We start from the raw sequence: 12,661 nt of genomic DNA on the forward strand, positions 1-12,661 counted from the left end.
AACTTCAAAATGAATTGCCGCTTTAAATAAAATGACACCTCTTTCCAAACGTTGTAATACAGACAAGAAACTACAATCGACTAAAACTTTTTTTTCCTCCCAAAATGAGACGCCCTGCTTTCTTTATGAATTAAATCCTGACGTGCAGCACAACCAGCTCAACTCAGCTAAGATGTACTGAAAGACAATCATGCCAATAATGTCTGAAAGGAAATGCTTTTGACAATAACTACAGATTTTGCTTATTTCTATTTATGTCCAGAGATCAAGGATCCACCACTCTGACTGCCTCACAGTCACAGGAAGACCGTTCCACAGAGCGGGTGCACGATAAGAAAAAGCTCTCTGACCCGCTGACAGAAAACCTGTAAAGCCTACTTTTAGTACACAAAAAATTCACAAGAGGTATCGATAAGGGAATTGATAAGGTATCGGATCGATAAGCGGAATCGATAATGGTATCAATATCGATAAAATCTCATTGATACCCATCCCTAGTCTACATGCACTTTAAGTCAATCAAGTTTATTCAAAAACCGCCTTCATTCGGATTTGATTAGAGTTTTCATTGACAGGGTGCAGAGCGGATTTATCAAAGTGCTTTTGTGGAAAAGCTGCCTTCCAGAGCCCAGTTTTTCACAGGCTGTGCTCACGTTCACGTGCAGACTAACTGATTGAGGATTACACAGACCGCCTGTGCTTATGCTGAGATCCTGACACCAGGAAAAGATCCAAAACTTGTAAAGACATGAAAAAATAAATAATTACCCAGGAAAACAGAAAGAGATATCTTAATTTGACAATCTGCTTGATGGCGCAGCAGCATTGTGCCACGGCTTCAGGAGAACCCTGGACTGTTGATGTTTAAAAATGCAAAAGTACTTTTTATCTGATTACTCGATTAAATAATTGCTAGAATACTCAATTTCAAAAATATTCTATAGCTGCAGTCCTAATAGCTATGCTTACATTAATAAAATGCTCTGTAACATTGGTAATGGGGATGCTTGCACCATATGAGTGCAACCTTTGTTACCTTCACTGGGGATGATCGAGCTTATCTCAGCATACATTGGGTGAAATATTAAACAATGTTGCTTTCAATTAAGTTGTGTACTTGAGTTATTACAATATATATTTTTTTTTTCACATGCACAAACTTGTATCAGGAGTCTTTCTCATTTGCAGATGCATTCACTGACTTCCAAATCAATGTTTTTATGAGTTTGCTCACCACAAATTCAGCAACATCTGTGTCTCATTGCAGTTTGAAGATGAGGTGTTGTATATGTAAACATGTTTTGTAACCCTCCTCAGCCCGCCTCTGCTATCTGATTCATATTTTGTTCATAATCTTTTGGAACTGGCTAAGAACAGCGGAGACAGTGGAAGAACGTGATCACATTTTGTCGGTACACGAGCTACATTTTGAAACCTCTGGAGACTACAGTGCTGCATGAGCATTTGACACATGAGTACAACCCTGGCAATAATTATGGAATCACCGGCCTCGGAGGATGTTCATTCAGTTGTTTAATTTTGTAGAAAAAAAGCAGATCACAGACATGACACAAAACTAAAGACATTTCAAATGGCAACTTTCTGGCTTTAAGAAACACTATAAGAAATCAGGAAAAATAATTGTGGCAGTCAGTAACGGTTACGTTTTTAGACCAAGCAGAGGGAAAAAAATATGGACTCACTCAATTCTGAGGAATAAATTATGGAATCACCCTGTAAATTTTCATCCCCAAAACGAACACCTGCATCAGATCAGATCTGCTCGTTAGTCTGCATCTAAAAAGGAGTGATCACACCTTGGAGAGCTGTTGCACCAAGTGGACTGACATGAATCATGGCTCCAACACGAGAGTTGTCAATTGAAACAAAGGAGAGGATTATCAAACTCTTAAAAGAGGGTAAATCATCACGCAATGTTGCAAAAGATGTTGGTTGTTCACAGTCAGCTGTGTCTAAACTCTGGACCAAATACAAACAACACGGGAAGGTTGTTAAAGGCAAACATACTGGTAGACCAAGGAAGACGTCAAAGCGTCAAGACAGAAAACTTAAAGCAATATGTCTCAAAAATCGAAAATGCACAACAAAACAAATGAGAAACAAATGGGAGGAAACTGGAGTCAACGTCTGTGACCGAACTGTAAGAAAACACCTAAAGGAAATGGGATTTACATACAGAAAAGCTAAACGAAAGACATCATTAACACCTAAACAGAAAAAAACAAGGTTACAATGGGCTAAGGAAAAGCAATCGTGGACTGTGGATGACTGGATGAAAGTCATATTCAGTGATGAATCTCGAATCTGCATTGGGCAAGGTGATGATGCTGGAACTTTTGTTTGGTGCCATTCCAATGAGATTTATAAAGATGAATGCCTGAAGAGAACATGTAAATTTCCACAGTCATTGATGATATGGGGCTGCATGTCAGGTAAAGGCACTGAGGAGATGGCTGTCATTACATCATCAATAAATGCAAAAGTTTACGTTAATATTTTGGACACTTTTCTTATCCCATCAACTGAAAGGATGTTTGGGGATGATGAAATCATTTTTCAAGATGATAATGCATCTTGCCATAGAGCAAAAACTGTGAAAACATTCCTTGCAAAAAGACACATAGGGTCAATGTCATGGCCTGCAAATAGTCCGGATCTTAATCCAATTGAAAATCTTTGGTGGAAGTTGAAGAAAATGGTCCATGACGAGGCTCCTGCAAAGCTGATCTGGCAACAGCAATCAGAGAAAGTTGGAGCCAGACTGATGAAGACTACTGTTTGTCACTCATTAAGTCCATGCCTCAGAGACTGCAAGCTGTTATAAAAGCCAGAGGTGGTGCAACAAAATATTAGTGATGTGTTGGAGTGTTCTTTTGTTTTTCATGATTCCATAATTTTTTCCTCAGAATTGAGTGATTCCATATTTTTTCCCTCTGCTTGGTCTAAAAAAGTAACCGTTACTGACTGCCACAATTATTTTTCCCGATTTCTTATAATGTTTCTTAAAGCCAGAAAGTTGCCATTTGAAATGACTTTAGTTTTGTGTCATTTCTGTGATCTGCTTTTTTTCTACAAAATTAAACAACTGAATGAACATCCTCCGAGGCCGGTGATTCCATAATTTTTGCCAGGGGTTGTATAAATGAGCTTCAAAGGTTAAACAGCAGGGCTCAAGAATGAAAATATTAAAGTTTGATTTTTTTTACTCCAAAGTTTGCAGTTATCCAGCAGAACTTTAATCTTTGTTGGTGTAAGTTTGGTTGATGCACCCTTCAGCCTCTGCTCTGTCATGAGGTAAACTACAACATTCAATCGAAATGGACACAGACAAGTACAGGTTTGTTAGGGGTTTTTATTGTTTAAAGTGAGACACAATACAGAATCCATGATCGCATGTATGTAGTTAGTGCATAATCAACTCCATCCAATACAACTATCAAACCAAGGCTCAGAGAAGTGAATCAGGAAGGGACAATCTGAATGAAAGATTAGCAAATGTGACTGCTGGGTTCTGTGTTCGCATGATAACTCATTCTAGTAAGAACTATAACTGGGCAGCACAGTCAGTGGTGGGCACACTTCCGATAATGCGATAACAGATAATTATCGAAGATAATGTTTTCATTATCGGATTATCTTTTTAGATAACTTTAAAAACCATCATCGGACTAATTATCTTCCGATGAATTGCAGACTGATAACTTTTAGACCGATAACGTAGTAAACCAAGCTGAACAGTGAAAAACATTTTTAATACTTAAAAGCAGTTGAGACCTACCTGTTAAAAGTTTCCTAATAAGTATATTGTTCTACCCTCTGCAAAAAGAAGAGAGCTATTTTCAGAATAAACTACTCTATCCTGTGTAAGCAAAGGAGAACTGGTGACCCCCCCCCCAAAAAAAAAAAAAAAAAATTCCTTTAACACCATACTGATATAACCGCACTATCACCCAAGTCATCCAGAGGCATACATTTTTAACTTATGGTTCAAATTTTAACCTACTCATTTTGGACAAGTTATTTAAAATAGTCATGTCTGAAGTTTTATAAAGTGAAAATATCAGATATATGTTTTTGTTTTAAAGTAATGTGCTAATTTTTAAGGTTTTGTGAGCACATGCTGTGCCCGGCAGCAATGCATTATGGGTAGCATAGGGTAATCTCAGACGTTCACGACAGGACAAATGCATTTCAGACACTCTGTTCAGGCTCCATGGACAACAGCATTAAACTCTAGTGCCTAAAACTCTCATGAATATATTCTCTGGGTTTATAGCCATTACTGTATTTGCATTTAAATTCCACGCATCTTAAATGTAGCAGATGGATTATCTGGAATTTTGTTTGGTAAGTTTTCAAGGCTGCTACTGCCATCTACTGGAAAGTAGTGTTCATGGCAGTATTCACCCCAAGTACTAAGCGTCCGGGCACCAGTAGATGGCAGTGTTCTATTTATTTTAACCCGGTTATATCAGATGGTGGTCAAATCAACTTTCTGGCTTTGCAAATGGCTTTTTTTTGTTTTTGTTTTTTTGTTTTTTTTTTACAAATTAAGTTTAAAAACAAAACAGCAACAACAAAAAACATTACAAGACAGCTCTGCGGTTGGATGCTTTGTAGTTCTTCAGCAGCAGGAAGTGGTCATGAGATGTTAAAGCTTGTTACTCCACTACACGATGCAGGACGCGCGATTAACCTGAAACTCGGTCCAAAAAATTCTCGCATGAATGAAAAATCATCTGAAAAATGGATAAAACACGCACAGTGTAAAGCCAACATTTGTGTCAAGATAAGGTTTTTCAGAACTGACCAATTGTTAACCTTGTCCTTTGTTTTATCTATGTTTTTATTATTGCATTTTAACCTGTGAAGTGCTTTGTGACTTAAGTCTGTGAAAGGCACTATATAAATAAATTTACTTACTTACTTACTAATATTGAGTGCACGTTTTACAACATCATAAAACGTGTGCACATCGTCAAACATTGCAAAACATTTTGCGATGACACTTCCAGGGCTCCGTAAAAATGCCTGTTTTTACAAATAAAAATGGAATATTTTACAAAAGTACATTTATCTTTAAACCGACACACGTCACATTAACGCGTTGGTTTACATAATGAATGACTGAACCAATTAGTGTTTAGCAGAGGCACTTTTACCCAGAATGCTTTGCAGTCTGTGTTTGTTACAAAACCTCAGAATTAGTGCATTATTCAACATTAAAACATATATGTTATATGTTAACTTTGTACAAATGACAGAACTGACATTAATGGAGTTATTCTATCAGTATTTTCACAAAAGCATAAGTTAGTATGACTTTATTTTTCAAGACCTCTGCCTGACCAGAGCATTATGATTAATAGAGAGCTCATTTTGTGGGTGCTCTCAGGATTCTTCTGTGCAGCTTCCTACAGGGGGCAGCATGGTCAAACATGGAAATACTGGCTCATTCTTTGGGTCTTTTTTCGCTTTTGATGCTTTCAAAAGCAATCGTGTTAAAAGTCAATTTCAGCTTCTTAATAATTGCAAATGTACTAGAGCCAATACTGGAATTTATCAGTTATCGATTATCTGTAACTTCCGATACATTTTTGGGTGGTTTATCGGTTTATCTTTATCAAAGATAACTTTTCAGTTATCTGATTATCTGTTATCGAAGTAATTTTTTGGTTATCTGTGCCCACCACTGAGCACAGTCTCGTTTGAGGGCAGGCGCTAAGGGGGTAAAATATGATGCATATGATGCAATTTTTCTACTTCCAAGGACAGAAACATGGCACTTTCTCTGAGTTTTTGGGCAAATTACATGCAAACAAAGTGAAAATGCAAAGCGAAAGTGATGATGCGTTGGAAAGGGGACATGTGTTGCGGTTTGTTTATGTTCTGGAGCTCAAACATGTGGAGTTGGTTGGTTGTGCAGGTGATAGACCGCAGTTACTCTGGTTAGCTGTGCAGGCTAACACTTACAGACAACCTTTCCCATTTGCTTAATCTACCTTTCTCCACTGAGATCCAAAAAAAACTGCACATTTCGCGACTGCTTCAGTGATTGAAGCCAAAAACAAAACGGTGCACAACTTTCCTGTTATAAGTGACACTGTTTGTGGCAAGAGACTAATACCCAGGCAGAGTGTGGAAGTGTCAGCATAAACCATTCGGAGGATAGGGGTTTCAGCGGAAACCATTTTATACCGGCAAGTCTTAAACTGGCAGGCCCACTAGGTGACAGCAAGTATGCTTTTAAGTTTACCAAGCTGGACTGAATGGTTTGTGCTGAAACTCCCACAGTCCACCCGGGGATTAGTCTCGGCCGTGTTCGTGCTGTCTGTCCCCAGATGTGGTCAAATCCCACGATATCACGCAGGGGTTCAAACGAGACTGTGCTGCCCTATTCCAATAGTCATGATGATGGATTGCTAAGTGCCATTGACAATTGCCATTTCATCGTTTTTGTTTTTTATGTCCAATATTGGTGTAGTATCATTTCTGATAACATTTAACAAGCTCCCCATCTCTTATTTTGTACTATGCTGTGTATTTTAGAATGTCATGTGATCCATTTTGTATGTCATGTGACCTGTAACAGTGGAAAGTGTTTCCATTCCACTTTTTCAAAATAAGTTTTTTTTTTTTTGATTCACCTGAAAAAGCCCATCATGCAAGTCTAAAGACCTTTTTGGAATATTAGTTTTTTTCAAAATACACATTTCCATTAAGTGAGCAGTGTGGTGTGTCCAGAGTAGAAGGTTGAAGACCACTCCTCCCCATTCTCCATGTAATATGGAGTTGCATCAGGAAGCGCATCTGGTGAAAAACTTGTGCCAAATCAACATGCAGATCCAGATTAGATTTGCTGTGGTGACCCAGAGAGAAACAAGGGAGAATCCAAAATAAGTTATTTTAGAAAATAAATCTTAAATTCCACAGAACCACAGAATCTCGTCTCTGCTGTTTGCAGACGATGTGGTTCTGTTGGCTTCTCAGGACCTTCAGCGTGCACTGGGGTGGTTTGCAGCCGAGTGTGAAGCGTCCGGGATGAGAATCAGCACCTCCAAATCCGAGGCCATGGTTCTCGACTGGAAAAAGGTGCTTTGCCCTCTTCAGGTCGGTGGAGTGTCCTTGCCTCAAGTGGAGGAGTTTAAATATCTCGGGGTCTTGTTCACGAGTGAGGGACGGATGGAGCGTGAGATCGATAGACGGATCGGTGCAGCATCTGCAGTGATGCGGTTGCTGTATCGGACCGTCGTGGTGAAGAGAGAGCTGAGTAGGGGGGCAAAGCTCTCGATTTACCGATCGATCTACGTTCTGATCCTCACCTATGGTCATGAGATTTGGCTCATGGCCGAAAGAACGCGATCACAAGTACAAGCGGCCGAGATGAGTTTCCTCCGGAGGGTGGCTGGGCGCTCCCTTAGAGATAGGGTGAGGAGCTTGGTCACTTGGGAGGAGCTCGGAGTCGAGCCGCTGCTCCTCCACATCGAAAGGAGTCAGTTGAGGTGGCTCGGGCATCTTTTCCGGATGCCCCCTGGACGTCTCGCTGGAGAGGTGTTCTGGGCACGTCCCATTGGGTGGAGGCCCCGGGGAAGACCCAGGACACGCTGGAGGGACTACATCTCTCGGCTGGCTTGGGAACGCCTTGGGGTTCCCCTGGAGGAGCTGGGGGAGGTGTGTGTGGATCGGGAGGTCTGGGCGGCTTTGCCTGAGCTGCTGCCCCCGCGACCCGACTCCGGATAAAGTGGAAGAAAATGGATGGATGGATGGATGGATGGATGGATGGAAATCTTTAATTCTTTTTCCATTAAGCATATTTTTAATTCACTCCTTCAATTTATGCAACGTGGAGAGTAATGGATAATCCACCTAGTGAAGGTGAAAATGGCAAAGAGGAAGGCCACTTGTGAATTCTTATAAACCTTATATGAGGAGCAGTTTGTCTGCCAGAACTGCGACTGTATCTCTAAGTCTTAAATTTGACTGTTTAGTCACAACCAACACTGCACCCATTCTACAATGTGCTAAGTTAAGGACCTTGCCCAATGGATAACGAAACAGAATGGGGCCATTGCGACTACCTCACCACTACAAATCACGAGGTACCTCTACAGCTTTTTATGAGAGGCACAGGGTTAAATGTCTGAAAGCAGCCTACTGCCCCAAAATCTATTTGTTAACTGACACTTGCCATGGCAACTGTAATGGAATGTGATTATGAATTGCTGGCTCACCCACCGAATTCACATATCCTGGTATCTTGGCTCCCAGCGATCATCACTTAATTGTAAATATGAGGATTTGTGTGATGAATATTTGCTGCTGCTGATGAGCTCAAAGCAGCTCCACAGGGGTAGTCTGAAGGTTAGGCTTCTTAGTTCTGCAGTACAGGAGAGCTTTGCAGACCTTCCCTAGAGATGGGGGGGGGGGGGGGGGGGGGGGGTGTGTGTGTGGAGGAAAATACATCAATGTGTGTCAAGATCATGCAGAAACATTAGGGTAGAAAAAAATACTGCAGTTAATTCACAGAGTGACAATGTGTTTATTCTTGTGTAAAATAAAAAACAATTATAAAATCAGTACAACACAGATTGTAACACAGCAGCAGCCATAAAAAATGATTCATTTGGGGATTGCTTTTAAAAATACAAGTGGTTTGAATTGGGAAGTACAATTTAATTGACACAAAACCAACCAAAACCTGTGATGTGGGGGTTGTTTTTTTTTGGGGGGGGGGGACTTCAGAAAGCCGGGATTCCCTGAGTTGCAGTGAACCGTGCATTGTAAGTGACCTCGTTTACAACAGAAAATGTGGGAATATGAATTTGCCTCTGGACAGACATGAACCTTGATCCTTTGGAGCTGAGTACGGCGCCCCAGACCACTGTGGCTGATCTCTTCAGCTTTAGTGAGAGGCCACAAGAGGTTTGTGACAGCTCCAGACCTGATTTTAATCATGTTTCATAAGAATCAGGCCAACATATGATTTCCTCTTGTTCTCATTTAATTGTCTAAGGTGAAAAGAATGCTAACTTACTAACAAAGTAAATGTGCATGCAGTCGAACTGCCCTGTGTGTGTGTGTGTGTGTGTTGGGGGGGGCCGCATTGGTGGTATTACTGATATTCATTTTGCAAAGTCTTAAAAAATGAAACTATATTCTTCAATGCACCTATACTAATATAAAACATAAGCAAAACAGGTTAAGACAACATTCCTTTTCCGAGCAGATGGCATTAAGAAATGCAAATATATCCTACAGCTTATAAATGTAGAAGTGAAACAGTATAAAATAAATCTTGGATGTAGCCTATAGGCTTTTAAACATCCATTTCCTGGCTAGAGAATAGAAACAAGTTGCAGAGACAACACAAACAGACCTGAAGCATGGAAGCCAGAGAGCGAGAGGTAAGATTTACAACCCCAGAAGCATCTGTCACTGAAGAGGCCGACAACTCCAGGGTTGTCATGGGTGTCTTGGTGGCTTCCCTCACTAGTTTGCTGCTTGTACACACTCTTTTTAAGAAAGATTTTTTTAAAAAGAAAAGACCTGAAAAATTCAGCTACAATTTGCCAGAAGGTAGATCTAAGATGCAAGACTAGGTTTAATGTTTTGGTGAAAGAAAAACCTCTGCTCCACTTCATCATGAAGCTATATAAATGGTGATGCAAAATGCAAAACATGCACTGTGCACAATTTCTCCAATCACAGCCACAGAAGCCTATAAATTCTTCTGGGTTGTCTGGGTGTCTTGGTGGCTTTCCTCACTCTTCACCTTCTTGCACAGTCACTCAGTTTTTGAGAACTGTCTATTCCATGCAAATTTACCAGAGTGCCATACTGTTTGTATTTCTTCATAACTGATAAATAAAGTCCAAGACATATTCAGTGACTTGGAAATGTTCATGTATCCATCCCCTGACTTGTCTAAAGAAAACTGGCAATAAAACTGATTATTTAAAGGTATTACAGCAGTCCCTCGTTTATCGCGGGAGTTACGTTCTAAAAATAGCCCGCGATAGGTGAAATCCGCGAAGTAGTCAGTGTTATTTTTTTACAATTATTATAGACATTATAAGACTGTAAAACCCCTCACTAAACACTTTATACACTTTTCTCAAACAGGCATTAACATTTTCTCACTTTTCTCTCGTGTGTAAACACTCTCAAAGTTCAAACCTTAGTAGAAAAATAAGACCAACCTGTTTTTAGGTCCAAACATTTGTTTGAGAAATAAAAATAGAACGTTTGCCTATAAATAATTATGATGGCTTTTAGAACTAACAAATTTAATTTTAACGATCAACCTACGAGGTTGGATACATAAATTATTAATAGTGATTGACCAGTATTTCACAGTTCCTCTGACCGTGCCTCTTCGTTCTGGCGCCGCTCCACTAGCGTCTTTTTCCACTGAGTGACACCTCGGTGCAGGTGTCTTTTTCCAAGTGAAGAACACAGTTATGGGTAGGTAGTTGTTGGCGCTCTTTTTTCTTCTGGGCGAGAAGATTCTTATAAACAGACAAGCACAACACAATGCGCATGCTCTGCCTTCGCGGTGCCGCGACCGGCCTGCTTGACGAGGACGCAGAACACAATGCACTGTAAAAAAAAAAAAAAAAAAAGCATGCAAAATTGGACTAAAAAAAATCCGCGAAACTGCGAGGCCACGAGGTGAACTGCGTTATAGTGAGGGACCACTGTATACCAAAGGGGCCCATTACTGATACAACCCATCAGCTTGGCTTTTATATTTTATATTAATTTATATCAAGTCATAGAGATTTGCTTTGAGTTTGAGGATGATAATTTTAGAAATTTTATATTGAGAAGCCTGATTTACTTTTTGTATTTGAAATGGCAAAAACAAATTAAAATGTGTGAAATACCAAGGGGCCCAATATTTTTGGAGGGTGCTGTATCACCTGACTGCTACCTATTGGTAGCAGCCAGGTGATCATCAAAAGACCAACCATTTACAGCCTATATATGGCATGGATCTGGGACAGATGTGGTCCACATTTGAACAAAAGCTCTTGTAAGAACTTAATCTGCCAATAAAACACATTTTGGTGTGAAATATTACCACACCAATGTGTTTTAATGGCTAATCAAGTTTTGTCTGTCTGAGTTGGACAACATCCGGCCCGGATCTATTTGCTGTCTGGGTAAGGTCCCACAGTTGACAGTGCATGTCAGAGCACAAACCAAGCATGAAGTCAAACGATTTGGCTGTAGACTTCCAAGACAGGATTGTCTCAAGGCACAAATCTGGGGAAGAGTGCAGAAACATTTCTGCTGCTTTGAAGGTCCCAATGAGCACAGTGGCCTCCATCATTTGTAAATGGAAGAAGTTCAGATCCGCCAGGACTCTTCCTAGAGCTGGCCGTCTGTCTAAATTGAGAGATTGGGGGAGAATGGCCTTAGTCAGGGAGGTGACCAAGAACCTCATGGTCACTTTGTCAGAGCTCTAGCATTCCTCTGTGGATAGAGGAGAACCTTCCAGAAGCACAACCATCTCTGTAGCAATCCAGCTTGAGGGCAGCGCAGGCCCTCCTGCTGCAGCCTTCACCCACTTTGCTTCAATTCGGATGATGGACTGCTTCAAGTTTAGTGCACATAAACAATGACAAATGTATATGTGTTGTCTTTAAGTCTGATGTGTGCCATTATTGTCAGAGTTTGAGTTTTGGTTTGTTTATTCTCTTGTTGGGAGTTTTCTGCTTGGGTCTGTCTGTCTCTGTTTCTCTTGTCTCTCTCTTGGTTCTTGGTGATGGGTGTTTCTCTCTCTCTCTCTCTGGCCACGTCCCCTGCTTCTGGTGCTTTCCATGTGTACCTGTTCCTCATTTACTGATTAGCACCTGGGGTTTATAAGCTCAATGGGTGGTTTTGTTCTTCGCCAGTTTGTCGTGCCATGTGCCTTCATTCCAGCTCTGTACCTGCGTTCTTGTTCCTGCCTGCCTCATAGTGTGTACCTGACCTCCTGCCTGTTGCCTTGACCTTGCCATTTCGCTTGATGATTTCTGTACTGCTGCTTTTGTTGGACTGCCTACTTGTGTACTGACCACTGCTATCCACTTCAGTAAAGTTTACTAATAATCAGAGTTGTCTGCTGGAGCCGTGCATTTGTGTCCTAATTTTCCTGAGCATCCCGCCTGTCAATTATTATGTTCAACTAGTAATAACTGTGGATTAATTGCTGTTTTTTGTCTGAGATAATTGGAGTGTAAACGTAATTTTGTTGTTGCACTCGTGTAATGACAATGACAATAAATCTCATCTCTCATCTCAATCAGGCCTGTATGGTAGAGTGGCCAGATGGAAGCCACTCCTTAGTAAAAGGCACATGGCAGCCTGCCTGGAGTTTGACAAAAGCCACCTGAAGGACTCTGACCATGAGCAACAACATTCTCTAGTCTGATAAGACAAAGATTGAACACTTTGGCATCAATGCCAGGCATCATATTTGGAGGAAACCAGGCACCATCCCTACAGTGAAGCATTTTGGTGACAGCATCATGCTGTAGGGATGTTTTTCAGTGGCAGGAACTGGGAGACTAGTCAGGATTGAGGGAAAGATGAATGTAGCAATGTACAGAGACATCCTGGATGAAAACCTGCTCCAGAGTGCTCTTGACCTCAA

General features: G+C 40.7%; 1 protein-coding gene across 2 annotated transcripts in view; it reads right to left on the bottom strand.

Annotated features, from left to right (window-relative positions):
- Nucleotides 1-7,697: 7,697 nt before the first annotated feature.
- Nucleotides 7,698-12,661, bottom strand: part of LOC117510404 (DNA repair protein XRCC4-like) — a 179,095-nt gene continuing 174,131 nt past the window's right edge. For both annotated transcript variants that reach the window (XM_034170103.1, XM_034170104.1), the window contains exon 8: nt 7,698-8,429. The gene's annotated coding sequence lies outside the window, so the exon portion shown is untranslated. The remainder of the gene's footprint in view (nt 8,430-12,661) is intronic.

The sequence above is a fragment of the Thalassophryne amazonica genome, chromosome 5, assembly GCF_902500255.1.
Source record: "Thalassophryne amazonica chromosome 5, fThaAma1.1, whole genome shotgun sequence".
Classification (NCBI taxonomy): Eukaryota; Metazoa; Chordata; class Actinopteri; order Batrachoidiformes; family Batrachoididae; genus Thalassophryne; species Thalassophryne amazonica.